This window comes from Myotis lucifugus, unplaced genomic scaffold (assembly GCF_000147115.1).
Source record: "Myotis lucifugus unplaced genomic scaffold, Myoluc2.0 scaffold_11, whole genome shotgun sequence".
NCBI classification, from domain to species: domain Eukaryota; kingdom Metazoa; phylum Chordata; class Mammalia; order Chiroptera; family Vespertilionidae; genus Myotis; species Myotis lucifugus.
Window position 1 is genome coordinate 12,115,411 of NW_005871059.1, and position 14,093 is coordinate 12,129,503.

Genomic DNA, 14,093 nt, shown 5'->3' on the forward strand with positions numbered 1-14,093 from the left:
ATAGGAGTTATCAAGTTTGAAATGAACCTCTCCCCACCTTCCTTGGGTACATCAGGTGACTTTTGTTAAATGAGGTGAGTTTTCCCTTGAAAGGGATGAGTTAGATCAAGTGACCGAGGACTGCAGCCTTTCCATGGGCAGAAGGTCACGATGTTATTTCCTTTTCTAGTCTGAAATGCCAAGAGCTCGAAGAGAAGGAAAACAAACAAGGAGTGCTACTGTAGGGGGCAAAGCCAGGGAACAGGGAGGGGACCATGAGGTTTTATCACTTCTGATGGTAACTTTGCTCCTGAACAGGAAGGAGAGGCCTGCTTCTTGTGCTATTTTGTGTGTGTTTGTTTCCATAATGATGAAATGCAGCAGCAGCTTGCCTGCTTCTCAAGGCTTGGGTACTGCATCGTCTTTGGCTTCGTCTCAGACCCATCCAGGCTATGCACCACCACGGCTGTAAATGTCAGAGATGGCAACATCATGCATTTTTGAAGAAGGGCTCTAAGTCTTGCCTGTTAAGTTTTCCAGTATCCTTGCAGTCCCCTTCCCTGAAAATATATAAGCTGTTCTCTTAAGTGAATACATATGCTTTGTTGTTTCTATGTGCTGATTAAATTTTAGCTTGCTTTCAAATTGTTCTGTCACACAGAGATATCAAATTTTCCTCTGTGTGGTACATGGCAGCAAGTAAATATTTAAGCAATGATAGAATGAGTGTTTAAATAGAATGCATTGTCTGAAGACTACTGGCTTTCTTTTTCCTGGCTCTTGACAGAATCTTAGTTTGCTTTTATTAAATATAATTGAAACTGTCTACTTTAAATCCAAGAGTATATTTTTTCTTCATTTAAAAAAAATATATATATACAGGAAAGTTTTAATCAGTAGAAATCTTAGTACCGTAGTTGATTTTTGCTTTACTGTCAGACATAGCTTCTATCCAAGGACCAAATGACCCCAGGAATCTAATGATACTATTATGAATGGAAGGTGACTTAACTGATTCTTTTATTTGCACAGGAATTAGACAGTTGAGCCAGAGTGAGCTCTTGATGAAAGCACAATACTTTACAGTGTGAGTAGCAAATCATTTGGCCTTTTGGCAATAGCAGTTCACTTTCAAGTCCAGCTCTGTCCATCAGTAGAACAGTGATGGAAATATTCTGTGTAGGTACTGTTCATAATGAAAACCACTAGCTCATGTGGCTAGGAACACTTGAAATAAAGCTACTACAACTGAAAGAAAGTGATTTTTAAATTTTAATTAATTTTAGTTGATTTCAACTTAAATAGTCACATGTGACTATGAGACAACATAGCGCTAGTCTGTAGAGCTGTGGCCCTCTGAATTTGCATACTCTGCTATGTCCATCCTTAATTGTTTCCTGGTGTCAGATACAGTAGAGTCCTGAGGTGAAGGTGCTTAAGGGCGTCACAGACCAGGTAGTCTCTTTCCTGCAAGGGACCACAGTAACCTGGATTTAGGGACAATTTCTTTCCCTTCTTTAAAGAGACACTTTCCTTGTTCCTTTTCCACTTAAATGTTATTGCCTGCTCTGAAGAGTGTTCTTACCAGTCACCAGTTAGCTGCCTGTACCATCTTTTACAACTTTTAATATACTTCTGTTTTCTTAATTATTATTCCAAAGCATCACAGCAAAATGATACATAGGTTATCTCCCATGCGCGACTGTTAAACCTTCAGAAGCTTTGTTTTCTGCCCACTCCCTGGTCTAATCAGCCAACCATGTCCAAACCAGGTTTTTGTGCTTAGTACGTTTGTTCTGTCATTACTAGGAATAACGATGCCTGCTCTCTCAATTCAGTAAGCTAAATGCTCTGTCCAGGATTGCCTGGGATAAGGACAAGTAGCATCTTTCTAGGTAGGTACTCTCCTGTCAGTAGGAATGAACATGCCAATGACCATCTGGACTTCCATTAATGGCTTTAAAATGACCTGATGGGGTGAGACAGGAGTTTGGTGAGCTGGTAGACTGGATCGATTCTTGAAGGAGAGATTTCTCTCCCATGTAATCGATAGAAATGTAAATGTTTTACCTGCCTTGCTATTACTGACTACGACATTTAGAGAGCAATAGAGAGTGAGTTGGGCTTATGCTGTGGTTCTTATGCCTCAGAACCCAAGCCTCCAAGTAATGCTGACCTTCGGACCGGCTTAGGAGAGACTAGATACTGCAGTGCCTAAATACCCTTGGATGCATTTTGAGACACACCTGTCTTATGGTGAATTTTGCTGAGTACAGTGTGATGATTAAGTAATAAGACGTTTTTCCTCCCTAACCCACATCTGTTAAATGCTCACTCTGTGCAGATGACTCTGCCGGGGCATGTGGCAGCGATGCAGAGATAATTGGCATGGTTTCTGCTCTCAGAATGTTCAACTGCCTAGTGGAGGAGGACAAGTATGTACAAAGAATGCGAGAATAGAAATGAAGTCAGGGAAGGGCTGATAGTGTAATGAAATTGTCTATGCACACATTTGCTCCTTCTCTAGACTAAGCCTCTTATAGGCCAGGACTATTCGAGTACTCTTTCTAAGTACCTGGTAGAGTGCATGGGACATTATTGAATATAGGTAAATTTAACATTCAAATGTAATTTTCACAGACTCTGAAGGTCTTTCTCACATAGAAATTATAAGAAATATTGATAATAATAGATTGGTCCTCCCAAGGTAGCTACTCTGAAGGAGACAGTACTATGTTTAGGTGTGTCTGATACATTAATCGTATTACTCTCTGCCACACTGCACTTATCTAACAGTATACCAGGGATTCTACTGTGTTCTGTGTCTTCCATCATACTATTTATCCTTTCCTTTGGGGGGGAAATGAAGGTGTATGTTTACAAGGTGTTATCAATTGACTATTAATATCTAAGTTAATGCCTTCTGTCCCTTTTGCTAGCTAACTGCAGGTTGGATTGTAAAGGAATAAAATTTCTCCTTGAAATCAGGACACAGTACTCCTGAGAAACTGTTCTCCTTCTCCCCCACCCCTCCCTTTTTGTTAAAATGTGTATTTATGGAGCCTGCAGTAGCTTCTCTTATTTTGGCGTGTCCGCTGCAAAGGTAGAATTTCTGCCAGTTAAGGTTTCCGAATGAAATATAATCTACCATTTACCATTTATGTTCCTATTGGATAGGTGATGATCTAGCAACTGAAATGTCCTCTTTGTAAATCACGAATCTTTTGCTTTTCAAAGAGGAGTGTTGTGTCAAGAAGTGTGAATGCCACTCTAGAATTATTATCACACACTTCCTTGTTTCTTTTCCTCTTTTGTCCTGTAAGACTTGGGCCGTTGTCTGTTCCCAGTGTCCTTGTTTGTGCCATTTTAGTCCTAGGCAAAAGGTTTTAGCACTAGAACTTTACAGCTAATGAGGCAAAAGTATAGTTTAGAAAAACAGTAATATCCAAGATCCCTATTATGAGAAGGAAATCCTAAAGTCAAATTGATTGGTATAACTTGTATTTGCTAAAGAGACTCTATATATAATGTTTTGTTCAAAGCATTTATATGAAAATAGGGGATGTCAAGAACATGGATCATAATATCTAATTTATGGCTGGTACTCAGTGGATTCTCTATAAATATCTGTTGAGTGAGTATAACTGTCTCCCAGGCATTCTGTATTAAGAAGTGGAAATTACCATACATATCACCGTGTCCCAGAGGAAGAGGATTTAACCTGTACATAACCAATGTCCCTTCCTGACAGGGGGCCTATGTGACTGGATCCTGAGGTACCATATATAATGGAATTTGCTTGCTAGGTAAAACTAAAAGGCTTAAAAATTGTGTGCTATTTTAAGAGCTGTAATTGATGGGGCTAACACAGCTGATTGTTCCAACCATAGGAACTAAACACAAGTATTTGGTGAGAATCTCCCAGCCGATAAATCTTAGGCATTATTTTTTTGGAAGGTTAAATGGAGTATCCATTTCCACTAATATCAGCTTGTCTCCAGGAGCAAGTTCAAATTTAATTCATTGTTACCTAAGATTGTACAGGTGATTTTTCAGTACCTCGATATTGTCTTTTGCAGAAACTAATACCTTTATAGCAACAAAGGTAATTTTATTGAGAGAGTCATCTTAATTCTCAGATCTTCAAGGCATTTAAAAAGAGCCCAGGTTGTGTTGGACACTCTCTGTGTTAGGTTTATGTTCTAGACTTGCCAAATCAAAAGGCAAGGCACACCCCATTATAGCTCAGCTCCAGATGCAAAGGCCCAGAGCATATCACAGATGGACATGGACACTGTGTTTGAAATACTTAGCAGAACACACTGAATATTTTTGCTGACTGTAGAATGAAAGTTCTATTTTTAGGCTATCTTCCCAGCAATGATTTTGTTAGTGAGAGAATTCTAATAGATTCTGTCTAGATTCCAAAGAATTTACCATGCCAGGTCCATTGTGGAGGTGGAGTGTGAAATGAGAATGGAGCCTAGAAGTATAAACCAAGGAAAATTCTTTTCACAGTTTTGATCTTGAATATATATGGCTCTCAGGGCTAGATTCATCCTTAAATTAAGGTGCTGGCCTAATAAAATAGTAGCAAGATAGTCAGTGGAACCTGTCATCCTAAAATCATCAATGGGAGTAACAGTATGGAGGCTGCCACATCTATACCCATAGGATTACTTTCAAGGTCAGGAATCAAGTGCATTTGTCAAGGGGTGACTTGGAGGAGGGGTGAAGTGTCAGAATCTCTGCAGGCCCCTTTTAAAACAAGGTAAGCACACAATTTAAGTAAAAGGGCAACTTCAAGAGATGTTTCCTCCTTACAAACTGTTGCCTCTGATCCCCTTTACTATAGACTTATAGAAATTCAGGACCTGCCACTGTCAGGGATGCCAGTTCATATGATGGGGAAAGTTTAATGAGGTTAACTAGTAGTAAGTGGCCACAGTTGAGATTTGCCAATGTTTATTAGAAATTCAGACTGAGGTCAGGGTGAGAGGCTGTTTGATGTGACAGAAAAAGCACTGCCTGTGGAAATAGGCATGTTCCTGTTGTTGAACCTTTCCGAGCCTCAGGTTCTCAGCTGTCAAAGGAGATGAGTAAAATCACGCTCACAGGTGGTGGTGAGGATTAAAGATAATATATAATAGCACATTCTGGAAAATAATGGGGACTCATTCAATGATAGTTTTTAAAATGGTAATTTGTCATCCGATGTCCCGCATTTTGTGATCACTTCTGCCGACATATTCTTTTTGTCTGTTCCAGCCTCTTAATCAGTCTCTTTTCTGTGGAGATACCTTCTATGGTCTGAGCTCCTACCTTTTACCTTAACTTGCTTGTGAGTGAAAATTTCCAGGAAGGCTTCCTGATCTCTCAGGCCTGTGCAGTCCCTTCCCGACAGGGGGCCTATGTGACTGGATCCTTGTCCTGTGTTCATTCATGCGGGTCAGCTGTACTAGATGACAGGTAGATACTCATTGCTATGCCCTGTAGTTTAGTCGTGTGAAGTGAAGGAAACAAATTACACTATGTCAGATCACCTCACTTTTTATTTTAAATGCGATTAAAGGAGTGGGCCTTGTATTTCTTGAGATTAATGTTGGCTGCCTGGTCTGACTTAAGGAAAATAGCCATGGTTCTCAGCTATCGGAAACCAAGCAAAAGGAATATTTTTTACTTTAAAAAAATATATATATTTTTATTGATTTCAGAGAGGAAGGGAGAGGGAGAGATAGAAACATCAGTGAGAGAGAATCATTGATCAGCTGCTTCCTGCATACCCTGCCAGGGGATCAAGATTGCAACTCAGGCATGTGCCCTTGGCTGGAATTGAACCTGGGACCCTTCAGTCTGCAGGCTGATGCTCTATCCACTGAACCGAACTGGCTAGGGCAATATTTTTTACTTTATGTTTTGTACTTTTTGTGTTGTTTTTTGCGTGTGTGTGTGTGTGTGTGTGTGTGTTTGAACTGCTTGATGGAAATGACCTAGGCTTGTGGGCAGGTTTCACCAGTGACTCAGGTTGTAGGCGCTCACATTTGGGGCTGCCAGCTATTTTTAGCACCAGGACTTCCTGTTCTACTTTTTTCCCTGTTTTGTTTCTGTAGTCTCTTTTCTTTCACCAGTCAGGGCACATTTGGTGGAAGCGCCTTAGTGGATGACACACGCCGCTGCTGTAAAGCACAGGTGCAGGTGCGAGTGCACCTTTGTATCTGAGGCAGGGCTCCTCCTTCTACCTAGTGAGCTCTCAGCTTCTCCCTGCGCATCACCGTGCCTGGTCAGCTTTACTTGTCCTTCCCTTTAAGTGTCATTTCCTGACCTGACTGTCCCAGGTCAGGCTTGGTCCCATCTTCTAGGCTTTCCTAGGATTATGAACTTGTCCTTTCTTGCTCCAACCAAACTGTAGATTAAGCATTTGTTTGAGTAGTTGTATGTCTGTCTTCCCAACTAGACTAAGTTCTGAGAGGGCAGTGTGGCTATTTCCTTCTCACCGTGTCCCTAGCCCATAATACATAGTGGAGGCTTCCTAAGTATTTGTTACTTGACTGACAAGAGATGACTCACTGGCACTGCCAGCCCAAGAAAATGAGAGAACAAAGCTGTTCAGGCCTTAGAACATTCTAGGGTCCAGGACTTTGGTCTGAATCTGGGAAAGACCTGGAGATACCAGATCAGTCATCATCCTGCCTGGTGATGGGACAACGAATCAAAGACTTTGCCCACAGTGTTCATGCAGAGATGGCACGTTGATAGTTTTCTGCTAGGACGTTATGTCTGGAATTCTTCAGTGGCTTACTTTGACCAAATTCCAGGCCAGACCATTGCAGAAGCACTTTCTACCATCTTTCTTTGAACTGCTGGAGCTCATTATGAAATGTTTATTTTGTGTTTTTGGTATATACTCATTATGGCCATGTATTATAAGCTTTTACCTCCCTTTTGAACAACTGAAATTCACTATCATGACCATAAAGCATAAGTTGTAAGCCAGTGGGAATTTTTATGAGACAAATCCTCGCTAACTAAAACTCTCCCAGAGCTCTTTGACGAGTGTCTCCCACTCCACCCAGTCCTTTGTGGACTCGAAAACATCTGGGAGCAAGAATGGAGCTGCTGTGAACTTGGCAGTCCCACGTATTCCTAGTCAGGTTCCCTCGGTTCCCCACCCATTCCAGTTCATCTCATTAAGCCACCTGCAGAACTTTCCTTTCATGCCTCTCTTTTATAATACTGTCTCTGCATCAGCCTTTTTTCAAGGCCCAGAAAAACAGGTTCTTTTTAGATAGACAGTTCCTGGTGCAGACCTTTCAGCCAGCAGTGTGGAAGGATGCAGAGACTCTAGGATTCAAAACCTCAGCATTCTGGGTCCCTTTCGGCTTCTTTCAGGAATCACATTTCCTTTTTATGTCTGTTACCTGATTCTTCTGACACTGCAGTTGTGAGTCCTTTTCCTAATTCTTACTTGGTGGTGTTCATTATAGCACCCCTTTGTCCATCTTGTAGTTTAAAATACTATTACATTAGCATTAGCATTCGTTATGAATGGAGCTCCAAATTGGCCACTTGGGTCAAGACTTCCGATCATCAGTCAACTTTACAACATTTTCTCACAATCCATGTGACTTCAAAATCATCTTTACTCCACTGCCACAAGTTGCAGTGACATTGTCATTTACTTTGGTGCTACATGGCCTCATTTCAACTTCATTTAGCCAGCCAGCCAGCAGTGTAGGTCTCTGTTGGGACTTGTTACCACCACTCCACCTACATTATCACGAACTCCGAAATCCCCCGAGGCACCTACAAACTTCAGATGAAGCCAACACTGATTTTTGTGTCCACCTCATGTTGACAATGTGCTAGGTATTACCAGATATGTGAACTCAGCCTCCTACCTGCACCATGGTCTCATAGCTCCCGAACCCTTCATGCTCTGCATGAACCCTAGGCTAGTGAACCCTCTGTGTTCTCACTGGTATTAGTATCCTTCCAACTCACTTGTCCTTTTTTTTCAAGCCTGGAACTCATGGATGGCCATTTCAACAATGCACTTGGAATGATGCCTGGGCCTTCCTTGCAGGCTCTGAGTATTCCCACATAACCTCTTCTTTCTTCTTTAGGGCTGCAGAGTGTTATTGTGAGCATACTTGCATCTGTTCCACTGTCTTGTTCTCCGGCCCCCAGACAAACCCTTACTTGCTGCTGCTGGCCAGTTGTTTTAGTCAGATCACATTGCAGCTGGTGTTCGCCCCATGTCTCATTTACTCTACCTCACTCTTCTAGCACTTTCTGACACTTTGCTATGAATATTGAGGATGTATTAATTTAGCTTCTAGGTCAGTGATGGCGAACCTATAACTCATTTTTTTGGTTGATTTTTCTTTGTTAAATGGCATTTAAATATATAAAATAAATATCAAAAATATAAGTCTTGGTTTTACTATGGTTGCAAATATCAAAAAATTTCTATATGTGACACGGCATCAGAGTTAAGTTAGGGTTTTTCAAAATGCTGACACGCTGAGCTCAAAAGGTTCGCCATCACTGTTCTAGGTCATAGTTTACTTGCTTGAATAGAGGGAGAAAATAAGTAGAAAGATATATTGCCTGTATTATTCTAAGTAAAACTCAATGATGGAAAAGAGAACTGTTTTTGTTTATTGTGATTTTGGAGAAGGAAGAGGGTAAGATTTTAAGTGACTATTGGCCACCAACATTGGATTTACCTAAATCCCAGTGCCAAAGGGTGATTACAGTTATGTGGATAGTGACATGATTTGTGGTGAAGCATTATAGGTAAGAGAAACGTAAATTGAATGCTCCAGGCCACATCTGAGAATGTCTTGATCATTTCTTGTGGATCATTACTACTGTAGATGCTTCATGAGTGAGTTAATATCATTACTGGTCTATATCTTACTACTTTGAAAGAATAGGGTTAAAGAATGAGGCCATACTACTTTCAGGTGATGCATTAAAAAGCAAAGTTGTAATTCAGGACTCTGGTGTTTCTTGAATTCCTTTCTTCTGAATTCCTTTCTTATTCATTACAGTGGAGGCCCACTTAGTCATTCCCTTTGTCCTAGATTTGGTTCTTCCAAGATTAAGGTCTCTTTAATGATTGTAGGTAATAGGAATTTTTTTTTCCTGAATATGTGGCTATTTCCATTTTCTTCTAGCATATTTTATCTTAAAACTTTACTGTGATGTTTTAGTGGGAAAGTTAAAACAGAAAGGAAAAAAAGAAGCCATCGTGGTTTATGATTGATGGTTCATCCCCGACAAGCCTGTAGCATTTAGCATTATCTGCTTCTTCCCTTGTGGCCCTGACCCTTAGAGTTCATTCTTCTAAGATGGTGATTGACGAAGAGCCTGCATCCCTGTGTGAAGCCATAGTAAATATACTGGATCAATATATAGCTTAGAACAATTAGGATGGCAGAATGTATTGGTGCCAAAATTCAGAATGCTTGATCTCTGATACATTAACAGATTGAGAAAAATCAATTTCCTTTTCCTGGTGCTTATGAAGATCTCCTACTTAGAATCACAGTATTTCAGGATGTCTAATGATGTGACAGGTCTTTGATAGTGTAGTCCAACTCGTGAAAACCAAGTTTTCTGACTGGTAAAATGAGCAAGTCAGGTTTTAATGTAATAGAAGTATCTCTGAAATTTAAAATCGAGGATTATATGTCAAAGTAAGTGTTGCATTGAGACCACTTGCATCTGAGCAGCATTGTCATGGTCTCCTGGAGGCAATGTGGTGGAGGAATTAATAACTTGGGTTCTGGAGCCCGTTTTACCACCTCCTAACTGTATGCTTCAGGCAGTGTCTACTGCTTCATCTATACTGCTTCATCTATAAGCCAGGGATAATAGCAACACCTATTAACAACCGGGTGGAACTATGTGAAATGTGCTGTAACTGTACTTGGCACTAACAAGCTAACATGTAAATGTAGTGAAGGTTATTTGGAAAATTTTCTTATTTCGATGGCTTTATTATAAGAGTTCTTAAAAAACCAGCATTTCTGCTGAGACTTCTAAATTTTAGAACACTTGAAACAAGTTAAAAGAAAGTTGTACCTGCTCAATAAGGATCAATTAAATAAAGGTTATGTTTCTTCTACATTTACTTTTTATAACATGAAAATAATCTCAGATGCCTAGTGATTGTATGGCTATAGCAAATATTTTTATTGAAACTCATTATCCTTGACAATTACTTTCATAATAGCATTGGGAGCCAAACAGCACTTTTATATCAGCCACACAAAAATGAAGACACTCAAGTGTGTTTGAAATTATAATGTATTATTGTGTTCTTAAGGCAATATTCAGGCAGATACTACTTTATGGCTTGATAACCCAACTCATTTTCACCTTAAACATTATTGTAAGGTTATATAATTTTTTTAGTCTGCTGTTTTATCCTTCATTTTGGCCTTTATTTTTTATTATTAAATTTATTGTGGTATCATTGGTTAATAAAATTATGTAGGTTTTAGGTGTACAATTCTATGATACATTATCTGTGTATTGCACTGTGTGCCCACCACCCAAAATCAAATCTTCTTCCATCACCATATATTTGACCTCCTTTATCCTTTTTCATCCTCCCTCTCCCCTTTCCTCTGGTAACTATTATACTGTTGTCTGTGTTTATGAGTTTTTGTTTGTTTGTTTTTCTTGTTTGTTCATTTGTTCTTTCAGTTTTATATCCCACATATAAGTGAAATCACATGGTTCTTGACGTTTTTTGTCTGACATATTTCACTTAGTCATGATGTTCTCAAGATCAATCCATGTTGTCGCAAATGATTGTATTTCATCTTTTCTTATGGATGAGTAGTACTCCATTATATATATATTACCAAGTCTTCTCTATCCAGTCATCTATTGAAGGACACTTCAGTTGTTTCCATGTGTTGGCTACCGTGAATAATGTTGAATAAATAGAGGGGTGCATGTATCTTTGTGAATAAATGTTTTCAAATTACTTTTGGGTAGATGTACCCCCCAAATTTGAAAACATACGCACAGAAGAAATATGCACCCCTACGTTAGAAAAACAGACACAGATCAATGAAACAAAATTGAGAGCCCAGAATTAAATTCACATGTATATGGGCAAATAATTTTCAACAAAGGAGCCAAAAACATACATTAGAGAAAAGAAAGCCTCTTTAATATATGTGCTTGGAAAATTGGAAAGCCACATGCAAAAGAATGAAACTAGACTACAGTTTGTCTCCATATACAAAAATTAACATTTTAACTTTTAAAAGGGAGTTGTAATTTATAATATTTTGAAAATCATTATTTTAAGAAAAACCATAAAAAAGCAGAGAAGCTAACATAATAAATATCCATATACCTGGGACCTAGACCATTTAAAAATATTTAAATACTTGGTATTAAATATATATAATATTTATGGGAAATGTAAATAAAATATTATAGCTGATGTCATAGTTTACTATGTATCCTTCCATGGTCTTGTCTCCTTCCGTTCCTGCCTCCCTTTTTCCTTCTCAGGGAGATTAACATGCACTCTTCCTGTCTGTTCCTGAACTTTTACTATATATATATATATGTATGTATATGTATATATATCCCTATAAATAATATCATTTGTGTGTTTAAATTGATATAAATTATATCATATTAATGTATTGATTTACTATTTTGTACTTTTCTCCTCGCTTAAGTTTTGAAATAAATACCTATTGAAAGTGATCGATATAGTTTGTTTTAACTGATGTCCAGAATTCTGCAATGTGAGTTTACCATAGTTTAATTCTTTAATACGACTTTGCTGCAATTGACTTACTATTCCCCAACTGATGGACAGAGATGTTGATTAGTGTAGTTTTGTTTTGCCTTGTTGCTGCTACAAATTGTGCTGCATTAACCATTTATAGATTTCTCCTTGGGCATTTGTGCAGGTTTCTCTGTATATTTCTAGAAGTGGTATGTGCACTTTCACAGGCCAAATTGCTTTCCAAAATAGTTTATCAGCATAGTCCCCCTTATATTATATGAGGGTCCACCTTTCCCCATATCCTAGACCGGATTTAATAAGACTTAGATTTTTGCCAGTTAGGTTGGTATGAAATGACACTTGGCTTTAATGAGTAAAATTGGACTCTGGCTAAAGATTTTTTTAAAATAATGGGAACACCAGCATTGTTTAGGTGTTTTTCCCCTTGGAAGAGGGCAGGGAAACTACTGCATCAGCAATCTGGTTTAAAGCTCATTGTTCTTGGCAGGGATGTTGAGTCACTGGGAAGAGAAACAGATGGTACCTCCACTGTGCAGAACCAAAGGGAGGGCAGTGATCATCTCCACTGACAGGGCGCCGGGGCATTCGAGCGGGTTCACATTCCCCTTCTTGAACAGTGCATCTAGTTTACTAGCATGGGCCTGAGCATTTGGGGTTTTCTCTTCTTATTGCTTCTTCCTTTTGGTCATTTAGCACCACTACTATTGGGTTTCCAGAGAAAAAGCAAAGGATATAAAAGTTAGGTGGGCCTTCTTGATAAAACTAATTATACTAAGGTTTCTTTTAGGATGAAGACTACAAGTGGAGGGGAGAGGAGAGGCAGTGTTTGGGAAGATTTCTGGGGAGAGCATGCGTTGAAAACATTGTTAAAATCCGATCTGGTCATTATCTGTGGCTTTCCATTATTCATGTAATCTTTGGGCCTGATTAGCATTTGTAAAGTATAAAGCCTACCCATGCAAAGCATTAGCATGAATAATTAAAAGGTAGGGAGTTCGCTATACCTGACTGTGGGTTTTCCTTTACTATTGTGGGTGCTGTTTTAGTAACCGGAGGAAGCATAGACTTGCAGACTGCGCGTCTGGAGGCTGCAGTTGTGCTCTCAGCTCAACAACATGTCGTGACACATGTACGGGTGCCTTATTTTCCTGGAAAAAGAAAGTTTCTTTGCTGGAAATGAAAAAGTATCTGTGTTCTCTATATAAACTATAAGGGTACAATCTGAATTCCTGGGAGGAGAGCTGTCCTTAGCATAATCATGCTAAATTAAGTCTAATTATTATTATACTTATCATTTAAAGCCACCTTGGTCATTGTTCTAACTTACTGATTCAGGACCTCTAGCCCTGACAGAGTATCCCTCCCAAATTTTGGAGCATTTCCCAGGGAGTGTCTGATGTGCTCACAAACAAGGCCACCTGCATCCATAAGGCACCTTCCCTGCTGGTGCTCTGCCATGCACTGCTTCACCAGGCATGCTGTAAAGTTGGGTTTCCCAAACTGGTGTTCCAGGGGTCACCTTTTGCAGGATGTTAATGGGTGTTCCAACAAAAGAGGGATTCTAATTCAGATCACTTTAGGATATGTATTTCTTGTCTGCAGGACTTGTAGGGGCATTTAATATGTTATTCTGACTCACCAAAAAAGGAATTTTCTGGATTTATTTGACCAGGGAATGATTTTGTGTGGGGCATATTTGTCAGCTGCACACGGAGTGTAGCTTTAGTGTTTGTGTTTGTAGTGTTTGTGTTTGCACGTGTGCAAAGCACCATTTAGGAAATTCTTCATTTGCCACCGCATGGTACCAAAGCTGTGACCTCTGTTGCAAATGGATGTTAGATTTTTTTAAAAATGTTTTTATTTATTTTCAGAGAGAGGAAGGGAGAGGGAGAAAGAGAGAAACGTGGATGAGAACTATCAATTGGCTGCCTCCTGCATGTCCCTACTGGGGATCAAGCCAACAACCCGGGCGTGTGCCCTGACCTGGAATCAAACCATTGACCTCTGGTTGCACAGGATGACACTCTACCAACTGAGCCACTTTTTAAATGGCCTCTGGTAGATTCTCTGACAAGTCCTGATACTTCTGAATTTTTCTGAGTGTCACACTTGAACCCCTGCTATATAACAAAGTCTACAAACCTAACTTGACTGCTGGTGAAAAATGCACAAAGAAAACACTTTAGCCTTATCTGGTTCTTGCTGTGAAGGCTGGAAGCAGATACTACGTCAATGAGTGCCCAGCCCTGGTCCATGAAGCCTTGGCTGCCCCTGGCCCTCTGAATTCGTGGGGCGGGTCCTCCTTTATTCTGCAGCCTCATGC

General features: G+C 39.6%; 1 protein-coding gene across 8 annotated transcripts in view; it reads left to right on the plus strand.

Annotated features, from left to right (window-relative positions):
- Positions 1-14,093, plus strand: part of MAP7 (microtubule associated protein 7) — a 132,077-nt gene that overhangs the window by 15,930 nt on the left and 102,054 nt on the right. The gene's annotated exons all lie outside the window — the stretch shown is intronic.